This window comes from Bufo bufo, chromosome 2 (assembly GCF_905171765.1).
Source record: "Bufo bufo chromosome 2, aBufBuf1.1, whole genome shotgun sequence".
Taxonomy (NCBI): domain Eukaryota; kingdom Metazoa; phylum Chordata; class Amphibia; order Anura; family Bufonidae; genus Bufo; species Bufo bufo.
Genome location: NC_053390.1, coordinates 835231702 through 835250710, shown reverse-complemented (window position 1 = coordinate 835250710; position 19009 = coordinate 835231702). Strand labels below are relative to the sequence as shown.

Below are 19009 nucleotides of genomic sequence, written 5' to 3'. Positions count from 1 at the left end.
CCAAGGTGTGAGGTGATCTCAGCAGGGGGTGATTAGAGTCTGTGGTCTCCAAAGGGCTACAGGAACGACCATATATGGACGTCCTGTTCCCAGATTAGACGTGGTTAATTTTTTCTAAACTGACATTTTTTAATAAGATCCGGACAGGGACGTGACATCGCATCACACTCGACCTCAGGGGATACCCGTTTAACTGACGGCAGTCCTTTTCAGTGTGTCCGTACCTCTGACATTGCAGGCATCGGTGTTTCCTAATGTTTTGATAACCGGGGTCTGACAACCTACCGATTGGCTGCTGTTCCAGTCGCTCTAGCTGTTTGCTCATACTCTCCATACTCTCAGCTAAGAGGGAGACTTGAGCAGTCAGAGTTGCTACGGCATCTGGAACGGGTGCCTGAGCCCGATGTTCAGCTATTTGACTGTGATTAGCAGGCCGTAGTGTGGGCCCTGCCCTCTTGTTTTCAGGAGGTTCAGCTTGGTGACTTTCCCCTAGGAAGCCAATAGCAAGTTCCTTAAACTCCAAGAAAGGGGTATCTGGGTGCTGAGCTGACAGCATCTTCAGCTGACGTTTGAGAGATTCATCAAGGACACCTTCAATAAACTGTTCCCTGCGGGTTTGATCTTGTCCCTCATCTTCATGGGGATCAATGTGGATAACAGCCCACAGGGCTTCCTGCACAGACAGGGCAAAGTCTCTCAAGGTCTCCTTTGACTGCTGCTGCTTTCCAAAGAAGTGCATTTTAAGCTCAGATGCGGTCCTAGTCTCAAAGGTGGTACTGAGCTGGTCTAGGATCTGCTCAGCGGTTTTCCGCTCAGGCCAAGGCAAGGACTTGACCTCCGGAACGCAGCTCCCTGTAACTGGCCAATCAGGATTTCCACTTTCTGATCCTGTGATACTGGATATAGCTTAAACGTGGCTAGCATTTTATCACGGAATTCCCTGAGTGAATGGGGTTCTCCTGAGTAACTTGGGAGCCAGGGTGCCCCAAAATAGTATGGCATAGTGAGAGGCATGATGCAGGTGGCTGCCGCTGCTGCTGGTGGATCGCTGTGGTCTAAGTGGGTGCTATCCTCGTTGTCAGACATGGCCCTTGATACCCAGTGTGGCGAAACCAATCTCGCCACTGGGTTTTGGAGAGGCCTGTTTATCCGCCTCTTGCCCCTGGATTATGGGCCATATACTATCTTAAAAGAACCTATTCAAGTGAATTTTGGATAGGTTTGTCCCCAAGTTATACTTTTTAAATTGATGTTAGTTATATGTGTGGCCAATGTAAACTCACAAAGTTGTAACAATTTATAATAAGTGTAACTTGTCAGCTTGGGAGGAAATGCTGGGTGTGTTTCTATTGTGCCATTGTCCCATTGTGTGTTTAAAGGGTGATGTCTGTCCTATTGTCTGCACATGTGTATTGGTGACTTCTCTTTGTCTTGAGAGATAATTGGATTGCTCCTCAGGTTGTCTCCGGGACAGAGAGGAGGGAACCATGATGCATTGTGGGGATATGTTGTATCTGTCCTATGTCACAGTCTTCATTCTGGTCCTCTGGGGGTGTGAACGATTGGTTGCTGTAGTAACATTGTATGTGTTGTAAATTACTGATTGGTTATATTTCAAACTCTGTGGGCAGTACTATGTTTGTGGTTTATGAATAAAAGAGGCTGTACGTGAAGTACAGTCAGACCACTGCTTGACCCTCAACACGGAGCCTTGTCTCGTTATTGGGGGGATTCGCTGTATGCTGTTAGAAGACTGATTGCCAGAAGTGTAAGCTGATTCCTGTTCGTCTGCTAGCAGCTATTCGTGAGGTTCCAGTTGGGAGTGCTATTTTGTATCCAGTTCGGGAGGTTGGTGTCCTGCAGTAGCCGTGCCTATCTCTCAGAAAGGGGCATATCGCCTATACGGATTTTAACCCCTTGTCTGCTGAAACGGTCCGTTACATTGGTGGCAAGCAGCGGGATCGTTCCCACAGCCAGAAGGACAGCGACAGGAGACACCATTTCTGTGGATTCTACAATTTAAAGGCAACGCATGTCCCAGTACAGCGACCCTAAAAGCAACAGGATGGAACCAGCAGTGCTATACGAGGAGGAGGACCTGGATGGCCGGGATGCATTAAGGAAAGGCATCTGGTACCAGGCCCTGAATAATGTACAATACCAGCGGGGTGAGAGTCTCCCCAGTGAAGAGCAGCGGTTGCAGAAGCAAGTGGCCCTGCGGATGCCCTTCCTGGGAGAGCAGCCCCTGGAGGAATGGGTGAAGGAACTAGAGCACCGGGTATGGCAGGAGCTATGGCTGGAGGATGCCTACCAGGCGCTTTGGTGGTATATGGCACAGTATATACGCTGGACAGCTGAACATGACAAGCCAGAGGGAGAGGAGTTTTATAGTCCTGGCTTGTTATGGGAGTCCTTTGCAGAGCCTGACTTCGGGAGCCCTGCACAGTCCAGACTTCAGGTCATTTTTTATGAGTGGGAGGCTAGGCATGAGTGGGATGACCCCCATGAGGTAGAGCAAGACCTGGCTCACCTAGCAACCCTGGAGTGGGAACTGGAGCAGGACTACCGAGATCTCTTCCACTCCATTGAGAAGGCTCAGCAGGAAGGTAAGGTGACAGACCCAGATCCAGACCCATTCAGCTGGGCAGATATTGTAGAGTGTTACTGGGAAGGACCCCAGGTGACCGGTAGAGATGGGACCGAGGTCTCTCCACTGGTCCTGCAGGGAATTGGGAGCCCAGTCTCCATTCCCCAGCGGCAGTGTGAAGTGCAGGGAGAGGAGAGCAGCGTCCTCCCTCCCCAGCGGCAGGCTGAGTTACAGGGGGCAGAGGTAGTTGTTCCTGCCCCCCAGCAGCAGAGTGATATGCCGTGAAGGCAGTGTGAAATGCAGGGAGAGGAGAGCAGCGTCATCCCTCCCCAGCGGCAGGCTGAGTTACAGGGGGCAGAGGTAGTTGTTCCTGCCCCCCAGCAGCAGAGTGATATGCCGGGAAGGCAGTGTGAAATGCAGGGAGAGGAGAGCAGCGTCCTCCCTCCCCAGCGGCAGGCTGAGTTACAGGGGGCAGAGGTAGTTGTTCCTGCCCCCCAGCAGCAGCATGATTTTTTGGGAATTGGGAGTCCAGTCTCCTTTCCCCAGCAGCAGGACACTGTATTGGGAGCGGAGACGGTCGGTCGCCCTCCCCAGTGGCTGGAAGTATGTATGGGAGAGGAGCTCGTTACCCCCTATCCCCAGCGGCAGCTTAACGCACCAGGGGGAGACAGTAAGCCCCACAACAGTGCAGATGGGACCGTGGTCTCTGCACTTACAGAACAGGGGGTAGGGACAGTCGGTCTCCCCCTCCAACAACCAGGCTCCAACCAGGCTTCTTCCGTGGTAGCGCTGGCACCAGGGCAGAGTACCGCTGATCCCTGCCCACAAAGCAACCTCCACTCCAAGCCAGGGAGCAACACAGAGACCGGGAGTACCAGCTTCCAACCTAACCTTGGTGGACTCACTGGACAGAGACAGGCTACCAAATGCAACAGGTCCAGTATTGGGTTGTGGGTGGGCTGCCAGACTAACTCAGGTACCGACCGGCGTGAGGTCAGGTACCTGGTTAGTCTTCCCTGGGGGGGGAGATGTGTGGCGAAACCAATCTCGCCACTGGGTTTTGGAGAGGCCTGTTTATCCGCCTCTTGCCCCTGGATTATGGGCCATATACTAACTTTTAAACCCCTGAACCTATTCAAGTGAATTTTGGATAGGTTTGTCCCCAAGTTATACTGTTTAAATTGATGTTAGTTATATGTATGGCCAATGTAAACTCACAAAGTTGTAACAATTTATAATAAATGTAACTTGTCAGCTTGGGAGGAAAATGCTGGGTGTGTTTCTATTGTGCCATTGTCCCATTGTTTGTTTAAAGGGTGATGTCTGTCCTATTGTCTGCACATGTGTATTGGTGACTTCTCTTTGTCTTGAGAGATAATTGGATTGCTCCTCAGGTTGTCTCCGGGACAGAGAGGAGGGAACCATGATGCATTGTGGGGATATGTTGTATCTGTCCTATGTCGCAGTCTTCATTCTGGTCCTCTGGGGGCGTGAACGATTGGTTGCTGTAGTTACATTGTATGTGTTGTAAATTACTGATTGGTTATATTTCAAACCCCTGTGGGCAGTACTATGTTTGTGGTTTATGAATAAAAGAGGCTGTACGTGAAGTACAGTCAGACCACTGCTTGACCCTCAACACGGAGCCTTGTCTCGTTATTGGGGGGATTCACTGTATGCTTTTAGAAGACCGATTGCCAGAAGTGTAAGCTGATCCCTGTTCGTCTGCTAGCAGCTATTCGTGAGGTTCCAGTTGGGAGTGCTATCTTGTATCCAGTTCAGGAGGTTGGTGTCCTGCAGTAGCTGAGCCTGTCTCTCAGAAAGGGGCATATCGCCTAAACGGATTTTAACCCCTTGTCTGCTGAAACGGTCCGTTACACCCAGTACCAGACTAGAGGGGTCAGTATTGGCTACAATGCAATTTAGATGCAGGTTGCTATGGGCGACTGCAGCAGAATAAGTGTGTCGCTCTTTTAAGAGTCGCTGCAACTGCTCAATTTCGGGGAGTATGGTGCTCTGGCAGACAGATTATAACCCTTAACAGTATTTAGCAAGGTTATTTGCACAGCAGTACTCACTCAGATCCACGGATGGTGTTTTTTTCCAGAGTCCATGGCAGAAAAGAGCTGTGTTTTCCCTTTTCCAAGATGGCTGCCGCTTCACTTCCTGTATGGGCAAATGCAGCGATTTCTCCTGGGAACTTGTATTCAGCACTACAGAGTAGTGCATCGCAGTACAATCCATCCCCAATAACAGGATAAAATGTCTGCTTGGTGGCTCTGTAGTTGTGGCAGGGTTAGATTCTGCACTTATCTGTACCTCCTGCTTTGTGGGGACAGACTAGCTGAAGAGGGAATAGCTTCTCCTAGGACTCTGCACTTATCTCACAGATGGATTCTCAGGGGATGCTTTCTTCCTGGAACTCTGGAGGTTGTCTGAAGTTTTATGCTTTTCTCATCCAGCTGGGCTGAAGGTGCTCAGACTCGGTATATGGCCAAGTCTCAGCCGAGACTAGGTCCTTTCTGTCTTCCCTATGCTTACTCAATATTGTTTTAACTGGTTTTTCCCTTCCTTATCCCACCTCTCTCCAGAAGGGAGGGGGGGCAGAATAGAACAGTATTCTTCCACTCTGAACTGCCATAACATTAAGACTATGTCTGCCAATGATGCTGCCACCTACTGGTAACCAGGTAAATGACTTGAACAATTACATTTAACATAGGTTTATGCACATTTGTGGAGGACATAAAGCAAAATCACATCTGATGACAGTGTAAAAGCTCTTAGGAGATAGTAGCGGGGTAGAGGCGTGTAGTAACACAAGTCTGGGGTGTTACACAGTCGCTGTCGTATTACTGTAGTGGATTTTGTTGCCTTTAGGGAGCTGATGGCGTGCGCTCAGCCCCGCTGGAAGATACCTAGCTGGTATATCCCCAAAAAAGCCATCTCTGCCTTGTATTCTCATGTGGTCCTGTCCTTGCATGCAAGACTGCTGGTATCCAGGGAAACAGGGGGAGGGGGTACCACCTTTAACTCACCCTTGGCCCCTTTACCCAACCTTGACCCATAACAAAAGACACCGACAACTGTATCACTTTATTGCTGGATGGTGATCGGCCACAGCTTCTTTATTAAAGCGGCAAACCTTAATAAACCATAATATCGGAACGGTATGCCAAAGGCTGGACTCCCAGCGGGCAAGTTAAACCGTAATCATCCGAGCTGTCTGCCAACCGCTGGACTCCCAGCGGGCAGTTACTCCATCTGCTACCACCATATCTCCTCTGTACTCAAATGCCGCCAGCTGTGACTTCATAAACTCGACCAAAATTCGCAGCTCTCCAAAGCCGTAATCATCGGAGCAATATCCAATACTGCTGGACTCCCAGCAGGGTCTCTTAAAAATAGAAAAAACAAAACAGAATAACCAAGTATCCATAACTGATCAGAACCGTGCACTTTGACCCGCCTCCCAAGAATAACCGCAAAGGGAGGGAGGGAGGGCCAATCTGCTTCCACTTGCAAAAGGAAGTGACCAGGACAGAGAGGGGGTATATGTGACCTTCAGGATTTCCTGCATCGCCCCCATCCTGTCTAAGGAGGATCCCCAGGGATTAACCCTCAATGACCCTAATCTGCAACCTACTTAACCATTACTGAGATGGGGCCAGATTCCTAAATGCCCCTAAGGGGAAAAGGGGGGAAGGGGGAGGACCATCAGTCCCTAAGCACCCTCCCTATAGTCAGGCGCTTTCCAGACTGCTGGTATCCAGGGAAACAGGGGGAAGGGATACCACCTTTAACTCACCCTTGGCCCCTTTACCCAACCTTGACCCATAACAAAAGACACCGACAACTGTATCACTTTATTGCTGGGTGGTGATCGGCCACAGCTTCTTTATTAAAGCGGCAAACCTTAATAAACCATAATATCGGAACGGTATGCCAAAGGCTGGACTCCCAGCGGGCAAGTTAAACCGTAATCATCAGAGCTGTCTGCCAACCGCTGGACTCCCAGCGGGCAGTTACTCCATCTGCTACCACCATATCTCCGCTGTACTCAAATGCCGCCACGGAGGAGACCCGTTCTCCCAACGGGGCTCCGACCACCACCCAGCAGAACCGAGTCTGTTTTAGCTCACGTACAGGCCAGAAAGGAATTGTCCAAATGAACACCCAAAAGGAAGACACCATCAGGTCCCATTAAAAACCAAGGCCAATAAGGCCCGTGATGAGAACATATTCCTACCACTTTTCAAATCACTAGTCAGACCACACATGGAGTACTGTGTACAGTTCTGGGCTCCTGTGAACAAGGCAGACATAGCAGAGCTGGAGAGGGTCCAGAGGAGGGCAACTAAAGTAATAACTGGAATGGGGCAACTACAGTACCCTGAAAGATTATTAAAATTAGGGTTATTCACTGTAGAAAAAAGACGACTGAGGGGAGATCTAATAACTATGTATAAATATATCAGGGGTCAGTACAGAGATCACTCCCATCATCTATTTATCCCCAGGACTGTGACAAGGGGAACATTCTCTGTGTCTGGAGGTAAGAATGCATTTCCACAACATAGAATCTGATTATTTACGGTAAGAGCAGTGAGACTATGGGACTCTCTGCCTGAGGAGGTGGATGAGAAAGGGATAATCATATGTCAGGACACATGAGGTCCAGAGCTCTGGAATAGACAAAGGCGCATTACCATAGCGCGGGTCACCAGCATCACCGCGCCTCCGGCGGAACTCTATACCAACCACCTCCGGAAGGAGTTATGACCACCAGAATTCCAGGATCCCCATCCAAAAGACTTCCACCTCTCGAAAAACCAAAGAGCGCCCACCAGCCTCTGTTCCTCTCTCCGCACCGCACAGAAGGTATACGAAAGCCAGCCATCGAACCGCTAAACGCCCCAAATCTGAAAGAAAAAACAATTAGCCCGAGCCACAACACGCAAAAGAGGATAGCACAACTAGACACAGAATAGTTATATTTCATCCAAAAGTATTTTCTTTTTTGTTATTATTATTATTATTATATTTTTTTATTTTAATTTTAAAAGACCAAGGTAAATTGTCAAACCATAGTGCACTTGGAAAGAGTAAACGGATGGCTCACTGTGATTGATCACGCTGGGTGCTCTGGACGAAGAGAGCCACCCTTTGCTCTGGAGAAGGTAAGATACATGCATAAAATTAAAAAGCAACTAATAAAACAATATCCTTAATCGATGAATACTCGATTTTCCTGGAGACCTAGATGTTTCTCACAATTAAAGTCCCAGTGTAATAAGCCCATATCATATGGGTGAGTCCCAGTGTAATAAGCCCATATCATATGGGTGAGTCCCAGTGTAATAAGCCCATATCATATGGGTGAGTCCCAGTGTAATAAGCCCATATCACATGGGTGAGTCCCAGTGGAGATGATACAAGCTGTGTCCCAGTAGGAGTAATCAGAATTGTATCCTCAAAGCTCTATATAGAGAACAGGGTTGTGCCTATCCAGACTGGCATAGATAATAAATGCAACCAGATTTATTTTATTTTACCGTACCCGAACAAACCAGTCCGGGTCCACACCCCCCCGAGCGCCGGCCCAAATCACCCACAAATTGTCAAACCACCTCGGGGAAACCTAACCTAAAGAGAAAAACAATTGGAGCCCCACCATGCGTGAAGTCATTACAGAATACCAAACGAACCGACCAGCTGGACCGACACCAGGCGGAGGGGAGGTACACACCCCTTTCTATTAACTGGATCGACATGTATAGACGGACCCCAATCCCGAGTACTATTACCCCATACAAAAATTCTGGAATAACAACCCCCCGCGCAGTGCGGCCTTGAATGAAGAGACAAACACCTTGGAGAAAATATCAATCAGCCAGAACAGAAGGCTGAAGGAGACGGGACGTGGCTATCCTAACTAAATACTCCCTAACTTTACCCGTATCGCCCACCATACAATGGAATGATACATGCAAATAATGCTTGGAGGGTCACCATGCCGACCTGTGAAGTCCTGTCAAGAGGACCCGTCAGTGGATCTGACCCGCATCACAACATAGATCCGAACGGGGAATGAAAGGCTGCAGTTTAACAGTGTAACTCCATGAATGGTGTTATATCAAGGCTCTACCCTGAGCGATGTCTACGAACGGACCTGGTTATCCGCTTCTGGCTTACCAGCTAGTTATACCTGCGACTACTGATTCCGCCATATCCACTCAACAAGGGGCAGCCCTGCTTCGTACAAACCATGTGGCACCAGTATACTAATACCGCACTCCTGGCAACCAACCCAGCTGGACTAGAAGAAAGTCTCATGAACTGCTAACATCGTGGACATCTCCCCTGGATTCGACCCTACTGGATCCCACCGCACTGTAACTCCTGTAACACTGGACATGAGGCAATTGCATCACCACCAAGCTGCCCGCCTGCACAGACATGTTAGAAGCTCAGCAGCAGTGCCCAGGTATCAACCATACCAACGGAACCTTGGGCCGGTGACCCGTACCGTAGACTGCAGAAAGAGAAAACCGTAATTGCGGCTGTGATGATATGAACTCACAACCATTTACAGTAAAGGAAGGTCCATAGCCACGGGCTATAGAGCTGAATGCTAGAGGGATTACTACTACTGCGTCTCGCCTCCGTATATATGAACTAACCATGTCCTGTATGTCATTGCTGAAAGCCCAAATAAAACACTATTTTTTTTTTTTTTATACACACACGGCCTAGTGCCCGCAGATAGGAGCATAACAGGTAGTACTACATTTTTTTATTTTTTTATTACTACACTCCACGCTGAAAGGGAAATTGGGAGAACACCCGGCAGGACTGATCTACCCTGAAAAACATCCGCAAAAAAGGCCAATAAACAAGACACAAGATAGAAGCAAGGATTCTCATGCAGGAGAATACCAACATACATAATACATTTATATATAGATCAAACCTGTTTATTCATTTATATATGTATTTATTCTTTTTTTTTTTGTACATTTATTGTAATATATATATTCCAAATTTTTTTTATATTTTTTTTTATTACCCTAGAATTACATTGTTAAATCATTTATTATTAGTATCATTTCATTCTTTTTAATCACGTTTTTTTTACATTTTTTTTTTTACATAGATATATATACTGTACAGACCAAAAGTTTGGACACACCTTCTCATTCAAAGAGTTTTCTTTATTTTCATGACTATGAAGGCATCAAAACTATGAATTAACACATGTGGAATTATATACATAACAAACAAGTGTGAAAAGACTGAAAATATGTCATATTCTAGGTTCTTCAAAGTAGCCACCTTTTGCTTTGATTACTGCTTTGCACACTCTTGGCATTCTCTTGATGAGCTTCAAGAGGTAGTCCCCTGAAATAGTTTTCACTTCACAGGTGTGCCCTGCCAGGTTTAATAAGTGGGATTTCTTGCCTTATAAATGGGGTTGGGACCATCAGTTGCGTTGAGGAGAAGTCAGGTGGATACACAGCTGATAGTCCTACTGAATAGACTGTTAGAATTTGTATTATAGTAAGAAAAAAGCAGCTAAGTAAAGAAAAACGAGTGGCCATCATTACTTTAAGAAATGAAGGTCAGTCAGTCAGCCAAAAAATTGGGAAAACTTTGAAAGTAAGGGCTATTTGACCATGAAGGAGAGTGATGGGGTGCTGCGCCAGATGACCTGGCCTCCACAGTCACCGGACCTGAACCCAATCGAGATGGTTTGGGGTGAGCAGGACCGCAGAGTGAAGGCAAAAGGGCCTACAAGTGCTAAGCATCTCTGGGAACTCCTTCAAGACTGTTGGAAGACCATTTCAGGGGACTACCTCTTGAAGCTCATCAAGAGAATGCCAAGAGTGTGCAAAGCAGTAATCAAAGCAAAAGGTGGCTACTTTGAAGAACCTAGAATATGACATATTTTCAGTTGTTTCACACTTGTTTGTTATGTATATAATTCCACATGTGTTAATTCATAGTTTTGATGCCTTCATAGTCATGAAAATAAAGAAAACTCTTTGAATGAGAAGGTGTGTCCAAACTTTTGGTCTGTACTGTATATATACTGTTCCATAATTTTTTTTTTATATACTTTGTTATTGATTTGTATATCTTAATGCCTATAATATATTAATTTGGTTATAATTTTAATTTTTTTAGTTTTTTACGTATAAACAGAGAAAACCTCCATATATGCTAATGATATCCCGTTGCTCAGGGCTGCACCCGAGTTGCCTAATCTCCAGGAAAATATGTGCGGGTAACCTACAGGCTCTGTAAACCCACCCTGAAGCCACTGAGCGACCATCGAGATTGTTTTTTTTTTTTTTTTAAAAGCAGGGACACCGTCTCTACCAGTGATTCTAACTCTGCACAAGAACCATCCTCCCCGCAGTACTCACCAGTCACAGAGAGGGACGGCACCTCCAAAGGAGCGGGTACGGGCTGCAGCGACCAGGCCGATCCCTGGAGTGACGGTCAGGCAACAGCCTCGTACGGTGATTGTATAACCAGACTCCTCCGATGCGCCTGACATCCGTCCTAAAGACGATGGTAAGCACCACCTGAGGATCTGGAGCGCCCATTTCTCCCGGAAACCCAGGAACGGTGACAGGACTGGCGCATGCGGAATCCATTACGGCCATGCCTCCAGGCAACCTAAGGGAAGAAAAAACCGCACCTGTGCCTGCGTGAAGGGGAGGAAGGAGGGGTGGTTGTCACCATAATGGACTACAAATAAGACCCAGAGAGTCTCATAGTACGGAAGGGGCTCTGCTCGCAAAGCTGGGACCATAGGAATACCCCTTAGATGCCATAGGCACAGGTGCACCACAATCGGAGACATGGCAAGCACAAGGGGTTAATCTATAATACTGGACAGGAGACTGGGGGAAGCTAAAACAAGCACCACATATGAAAACTCGCCTGCCCAGCGGTGTACGGTACGGAACCCGGTAAACGCTGCAGGGGAAGGGGCGGGGGCTAGGCGAAGCGACCTAGCTAGCGCCATGGGAGCTAAAGGAGGCCGTCCAAAGCAGCAGGGGGGGGGGGGTGAGGACCCCATATTGCCCTACATTACCGGGGAGACCAACAATCCCGCCCGGCTTGCTTAGCCCTAACGCCATGGAACAGAAGCTAGGAAGGGGGGGGCAGAGACACAGCGCAGCGCCACAGACATCACAGGATGGGTCGAAAGAAACGGCGCACACACGCGGGAAGCTGGGGGATAATAAGAGTCAGGGGGAGGGGGGTTAGGAGGAACGGCAGGCAGACCGCCGGACCTTCGCTGAAGTGCTGGAGCCGCATGCATACCGCAGCAGCAGCTCCACAAAGCCCCAGAAGCAGGCACAGGGGAGGAGGATGGCGGAGCACAGCTAACCCTCCTCATGTAACTCACCAGGGAGCAGCCAAAGGGCAGAACCACCTGTGGACTCCTGGTGTGGACAGAGCAAAGGGGTATGTCCATACCAATCTGCTTCCACTGGCAAGAGGAAGTGACCAGGACAGAGAGGAGGTATATGTGACCTTCAGGATTTCCTGCACCGCCCCCATCCTGTCTAAGGAGCATCCCCAGGGATTAACCCTCAATGACCCTAATCTGCAACCTACTTAACCATTACTGAGACGGGGCCAGATTCTTAAATGCCCCTAAGGGGAAAAGGAGGGGGGGAGGACCATCAGTCCCTGAGCACCCTCCCTATACAGTCAGGCGCTTTCCAGAGTACAGGCAATACGGTAAACGGTCCAAGGCAGTGTAGGATTAGAAGGGGAAACAGGATTAGCATTGGAGTCTATTAGAATTATACTGTGTTCCTACAGAGCTCTGCCACAGCCCACTCCATAGGAACCACTCCTGAGTACAGAGGCTGCTGTTCAGTACATCTGGCACCCCCGAGCTTTGCCGGAGCATGGCCAGTAGCGTGCGCTCCCAGTCTTTAACGTCTCAGATTTCCATTTTCACATTTGACCATGGTATTTCAGGAGTTAAATGTATGAGATCGACATTATCGTGGACCACATGCAAGAAAATGAAAATTCTTAAATATTACATTATCTAATGTATAAAGCTGAGTGAGTGAGTGTGTATGTATGTCCGCTAACGTAATCCGCACCGTTGCATTTACAATCACGAAATTTGGCACACAGGTACATCAGGTGTCCGGGAAGGTTTTAGACCAGGTCTCAGCTCTCTAGGACGTACCGTTCCCGATATATTCCCAAAAAAATGCATTAGCCAATAGAAGCCTGGTCACATGACCCTTATCAGCCAATAGAAGCTCGCAGGTCCTTCAGCCTCCACATACAGTTTTACTCCAGGTTTCCATAACAACCCAGCCATTTATCTTCACTGCTGTAGGAGAGCTTTAAAGGAAATCTGTCACCAGGATAATCGCTATTGTAGTAAAGCCATGGCCTTAGCACCTTATTTCCAGATGTGCCTTTATTCCAGCGATAGATGTTTTTATCCTCTGAAAATCCAGTTTATGTGGTATGCAAATGAGCCAGTAAGGTGCCCAGAGGGGCGTCACTCATTGCAGGAAGGAGCCCAGACACGCCCCCTGCCACAATGTGTCCACCCTCAAAAGACTTAAAACTCCACCCCCAGGTCCCGCTAAGCCACGCCCTTGATCCGGTTAGGCCACCGGTTAGCCGACGGGGATAAAAATCAACTTCTGTCAGCTGTAGGGGTGGGAGGGAGGGTGAATTTCTCCCTGCAGCTCACACTCACTTAGGCTCCACTACACTTAGGCTCCATTCAGACGTCCGTAGTGCATTGCGGATCCGCAAATTGCGGATCTGCAATACACCCAGCCGGCACCCCCATAGAAATGCCTATTCTTGTCCGCAATTGCGAACAAGAATAGGACATGCTCTATTTTTTTTCAGAGCTGCAGACTGGAAGATCGGGGCCGCGCTCTGAAAATGTGGATACGGACAGAACACTGTGTGCTGTCCGCATCGCTTCGTCTGGTCCCTTAGAGAATGAATGGGTCCGCACCTGTTCCGCATAATTGTGGAATGGATGCGGACCCATTCTACGGACGTGTGAATGGACCCTTAGAGTGAGCTGTTCAAAAGGACACGCCCCCGGTCCGGTTAAGGCCATGCCCCCTCCCACTCCTCAGCCAGCTGAGATGGAAAAAATGAAGTTAAAAATCAACTTCTAGGTCCCGCTAAGCCACACCCAGATCTGTTTAGGTCCCTCCCCCTCAACTCCTTAGCCGACAGGGATTTAAAAAATGAAGGTAAAAATCAACTTCAGTCAGCTGCAGAGGTGGGAGGGAGGATGGCTTTCTCCTTGCAGCTCACACTCAGACAGTACAGTGCTGCTGTCTTAGAGTGAGCTGTTCAAAAGGACACGCCCCCGATCCAGTAAAGGCCACTGTTAGGGGGAGGGACCCTGTGAAGATCACTGGCAAGGGGGTGGCATGCTGTGAAAGTCACTGTTAAAGGGGAAGGCTGTTGTAAAGGTCAAAGTTAAAGGGGTGGGCTGCTGTGGAGGTCCAATTTTAAGGGATGGGGCACTGTGGGGGGTCAGTGTTAAGGGGTGGGGGGCTGTGGAGGTCACTGTTTTTGGAGCGGGGGGCTGTGGAGGTCACTGTTATAGTGGATAGTGTTGATATCTTTTAATGACACACACAAACATTAAATGAAATAGATCACGGATGACCAACCTGTGGTTCTCGAGCTGTTGCAAAACTACAACTCCCAGCATGCCCAGACTGCCTACAGCAGGGCATGGTGGGAATTGTAGTTTTACAACAGCTGGAGAACCACAGGTTGGCCATTCCTGAAATAGATTACATATACCCGAGCGAAGGGGGGGGGGAAGCTGTGGAGGCGGGGGGGGGGGGGGAAGCTGTGGAGGTCACTGTTATAGTGGATAGTGTTGATATCTTTTAACGACACACACAAACATGAAATGAAATATAGATTAAATATACCTGTGCGAAGCCGCGTGCTTCAGCTTGTAATAAATATATTCCCAAATACCTTTCATTATTTATAATGACTCGTTTTGTCTACGGAGCAATCACTGGGAGAAATAAAATGGCCGCCGTCCTACCAGTGCACACAAAACCTGTCCTAATCACACAGGAGGACAAGTTACTTGAGAACACTGAGGTAAAGAGCTGCCTCGTCCTCCTCTCTGTACTTCATGTACTCCAGATTTTAAGCTCTAGCTGCTACCAAACCAGAAATATGAGCAGAAAAAGCAGCCCCCCCCCCCCCCTCAGTCTGAAGGAGGAAGAGGGGGAGCAGCTGCAGAGCTGACAGGTGCAGGGGGGAAGGAAAAATAGTAAAAATATAGAAAATGTGGCATTATCACCAGTGTACAGATCCACACAGTGAACACCATAAATAAATCCCATAAGATAATGTAAAAATTGCAGTTTTTATATTCCCACTAAAAATAAAATAGTTATTTAATATAATATATATATATATACCCCAAAATGCTTTCTAAAAAGACTACAAATCATTACACAAAATAAAAAAAAAGAATTTAGAAGAAAAAAATTAAAAATAGAGATGAGCGAATCGAAGCTGACTAAGTCGATTTCGTTCCGAATTTCAGGAAAAATGTAATTCTGAGCAAATGCGAATTTCCTCTCGCTTCGTGATAACGAATCACAATTTTTCCTAACATGGCGGCTACACGTGTGAGGACATGGGGCAAGGAACTCTGGGAAGGCGGGATGACCCATAATGCCATGCATGCAGCCAATCAGCAGCCAGCCAGCTTGGTGATGTCACAGCCCTATAAATACGGCAGCCATCTTGGATTCTGCCATTCACCATCGTACTTTGTTCAGGGACAGATGTTTATGCAGGCGCTCGGGAGAGTGAAAGAAAAACTAATTGTGAAAAAAAAGCATTTTATAATTGCACGATAAGGATAGGGAGGAATCATTTCACATCATCTTAGTTCAGGGAGAGACGTTGCAGGCGCTAGGGAAAGTCATACAGAAAACATCACTGGGAAAAAAATACGATTTACAAGTGCAGTGAGCGCTTCTCCCTTGTCCCAGGGCCGCAGGCTACGCGCTGCGCGCTATGCACCGGAGCGTGTCAGCACAGTTGTTTGTGTGGGTCTACAGCGCTCCTGATGAATTGGTGGCAGTAAAAGTCACCAGAGAAACACGTCGAGCGTGATAGGCTTCTTTCCCTGAACTATGGAAGGGAGAGCTTTTAGTCTATAGGGGACACCATTAGGTAGACGATTTATATAGTCCTAAGTGGGAGTGCAGACTAACGTCAGTGACCGGACTATTGATTAATAGGGGTTGATGGAGGAGTACTTACCACAATAGGTCCATCCCCCTTCCTGACTTGGTCACAAGTCTGCCCCCCCTGGCGATATATATAGTCTTGGGTTTGGCCAGTATTACATGTGCAAATGTAGTGGGTGCCACCCAGGATAGTGTGCATGTCTAGTTTATATTTGTACTTGAGAACCTCCACACGTTTTTTTAGATAATTTAATAAAAGTAACCATACATTTTAGCGACCACAAATATCATAGTGAAACGTTTATTGTTATGTAGTCGCCTATCACATACTACATTACTTAGTGAACTCGTTGGCCAATGTTGGCACTACGGCGCTGCGTCAACATATGCAGCGTCGCCATACAGTTGCCTGGGAGAACCATGGCTCCGATGTGGTGGTCCAGCCTGCCGCAGCAACCGCTGCATCACACAGTGGCATGACCCCGATTTCAACCAGTCAAGGCTCCTCAGCCGAAGAGAGCTGTCTGTCCTACTCATCATCTGCTGGTCCTGATGCTCCTGCTCCTCGTCCTCCTAGTCCTCGTCAGTCATTCCATCAGCAATCGATCACAGAAGCGATTGCCAAGAGACAGCAGTATGAGTGCATGCATCCAACGGCGCAGAAGCTGAACGTGCTCCTGGCCAAGTTGCTGGTGCTGCAGTCCCTCCCTTTCCAAGTGGTGGACTCTGCACCTTTCAGAGAACTGATGGTTTGTGCCGAGCCGAGGTGGAGAGTCCCAAGCTGTAATTTCTTTGCCATAAAGGCAGTACCAGCCCTGAACACACATGTAGAACAGAAGGTGGGCCAGTCCTTGAGCATGTTTGTGTCTGCCAAAGTGCACGGCAGCGCTGACGTGTGGAGCTTTAACTACGGTCAGGGACAATACATGTCCTTTACGGCCCGTTGGAATTCCACCCTCCATATGTTGGACCAACTATACGAACAGAGAAAGGCCATAAACGATTTCTTGATGATGCAAGTGGACAGGAGTACTCCCCTGTGTAACTTCGATGTCAGCCAGTGGCAGCTCATGCGTGACACCTGCCATTTGCTCAGGCCCTTTGAGGACGCCACGTTATTTGTCAGTCGCCAGGACTACGGGATGAATGTCGCCATTCCACTGCTTTGTGTCCTGGAACAGATGGTGATAACAATGGATGGTCAGGGGACTGGAGGTATGGCGCCTAGATCTCAGGGCCACATGAGCCCTGTGGTGGTTGAACTGGAGGAGGACATTTGGAGCACAAGCAATGTGTAGCGAAATGGGTGGTTTTTCTACGCAGCTCACAGGAGAGGAGGAGCAGGAGCAGCGAGAGGAGCTACAGGGCGATGAGGAAGACGAGACAGAGGACCCAGACACACCGTGGCAGTATGCAGTGTAGATGGAGGCAGGGAGTCTCTCAGTCACTTGCACAAATGGCCCGATGCATGCTCAATTGCTTGCGTAATAACAGCCGAATTGTCACCATTCAGCAGAGGGATGATGCGGTATGCCAGACCTGCAGGGTATTGCGATTGTGAGGTCACGGTCAATGGCAAGCGAGGGTCACTCACAGTTATGTAAGGAAACCCTGGGCAGGCATACAGCAGTGAAAGAGAGGCTGGCACAAGAGTCCTCTGGGGCACACTCTGTCTTTAGGGACCAGGCCTGGTGATGGTTGAGGTGCCCTGGGTGTTGCAGGTGATTTATGTGCCTGGGGCAAGGTCCCTTTGAGGTACGTGACGCCAGTGCCTGTAACGGTGGCACACCGGTGGAAGGTCTTAATAAGCAAGGAACACAGATGGCAGGGTGAACCAAACTTTGCTTTACTGTAATAAACTCCACTTTGTACAGTTAGACGACAACTCAGTTCCACATGTCAAGTACACTTCACAAGCAGGGTTTCACAATCATGGCAGGTATATGGATCTTTGGCAAGATACACAGAGGGTAAACATCTACATGCACAGAATCTGGCTGTACAGACTCCTCGGAGATAGTGTACACTGTTCCTTTCGAACTCCTGTCTGGCTTCACTCCCAAGGCCCGGATACCTTATTGTAGGCTTTTATCCTTGGTAAAAAATCCTCCTTAGGTGCTCATTCTTGCTCCATACTTCTATTCTCCCTGCCCTTCAGCTTACTTGTACTAGCTGGACATGTTGACTCTGCTTGACTTGGTGGGAACTAAAGGGTTGCTTCCAGGAGGTAACCTCTTCCCCTGGGGTAGATCTTCTGAGCTAACCATGGCTCTCTTGATCAGCAGGTAGACTAGTGTAGTATACGGGAGTTGTAATACCCGTTACTACCAAAGGTCACTTGGTGTGCTGTCGTCCCTCCTAATTATGGGAAGTTGCTATATGTCAGTTTTATAAAATGTAATGTAATGTGTGTATTTTCCTGTCACTGAAACTTGCACTTACAGGCCTGCTAGGGGTGTCATTCCTACTTCTAGTCCATAGAGGGAGCTAGGGAGCCCTAGTTTATATAAAGCCCAGTCAGGGAAGTGGAGGGGAGACGGAGTCTAGTTTCAGTAAGCTACAGTTGGAGATTAGACAATGTCTGAGACAAGTCCAGGCCTGAAGCCTGCTGTTCAGGAGAAGATTCCCTCCTGAATACCCATATGCAGAAGCAGGAACATCTTAGCCTAAGGGCCTGAGGAACCATTCAGAAGCTAGGAGAGACTGAGGCAAAGATCAGAGGAGCCAGAGGTACTGAGAGAAACAGAGGAGGTACTTATTTAAGCCATCATCAAGGAGATAAAGCCAGAACTAGGTTAATGGGCCTTGGTGAAGAATTGCTACATTCCAGGATCAGACAGAGTTAGAGTGCAAGCTCCTGTGCTGCAAATCCTGTGTTCAACACTCTGTAATTACCCTGCTGTACTGAATTGCCTGCATCGACCGAATTGCGAAATCGACTGTATGCTGAGGAACTGCGTTTCCAATATTGTCTCTGCCTGCAAACTACTAAAGTTGAAGTTCTGTTTTAATGCTACGTTTCCTCAATTTATTCCTGCACCTGCAAACGGCGTGCCACCGTTTACTTGGCACTGGCGTCACGAACTATTCCTTACCTATACCTGCCCTTGCAGAGAGTCAGCTGTACCAGGTTAGTGTCTATTGCACTACATCACCCAGA

At 48.1% G+C, this 19009-nt stretch overlaps 1 long non-coding RNA gene across 1 annotated transcript; it reads right to left on the bottom strand.

The window, feature by feature from the left end:
- Positions 1-7410: 7410 nt before the first annotated feature.
- LOC120991851 lies at positions 7411-11383 on the bottom strand. The gene is made up of 3 exons (XR_005776836.1): positions 11017-11383; positions 9780-9782; positions 7411-7494 (listed from the first exon to the last, which is right to left on the bottom strand). It is a non-coding gene; the product is annotated as an uncharacterized LOC120991851 (long non-coding RNA).
- Between the last annotated feature and the right edge of the window lie 7626 nt (positions 11384-19009).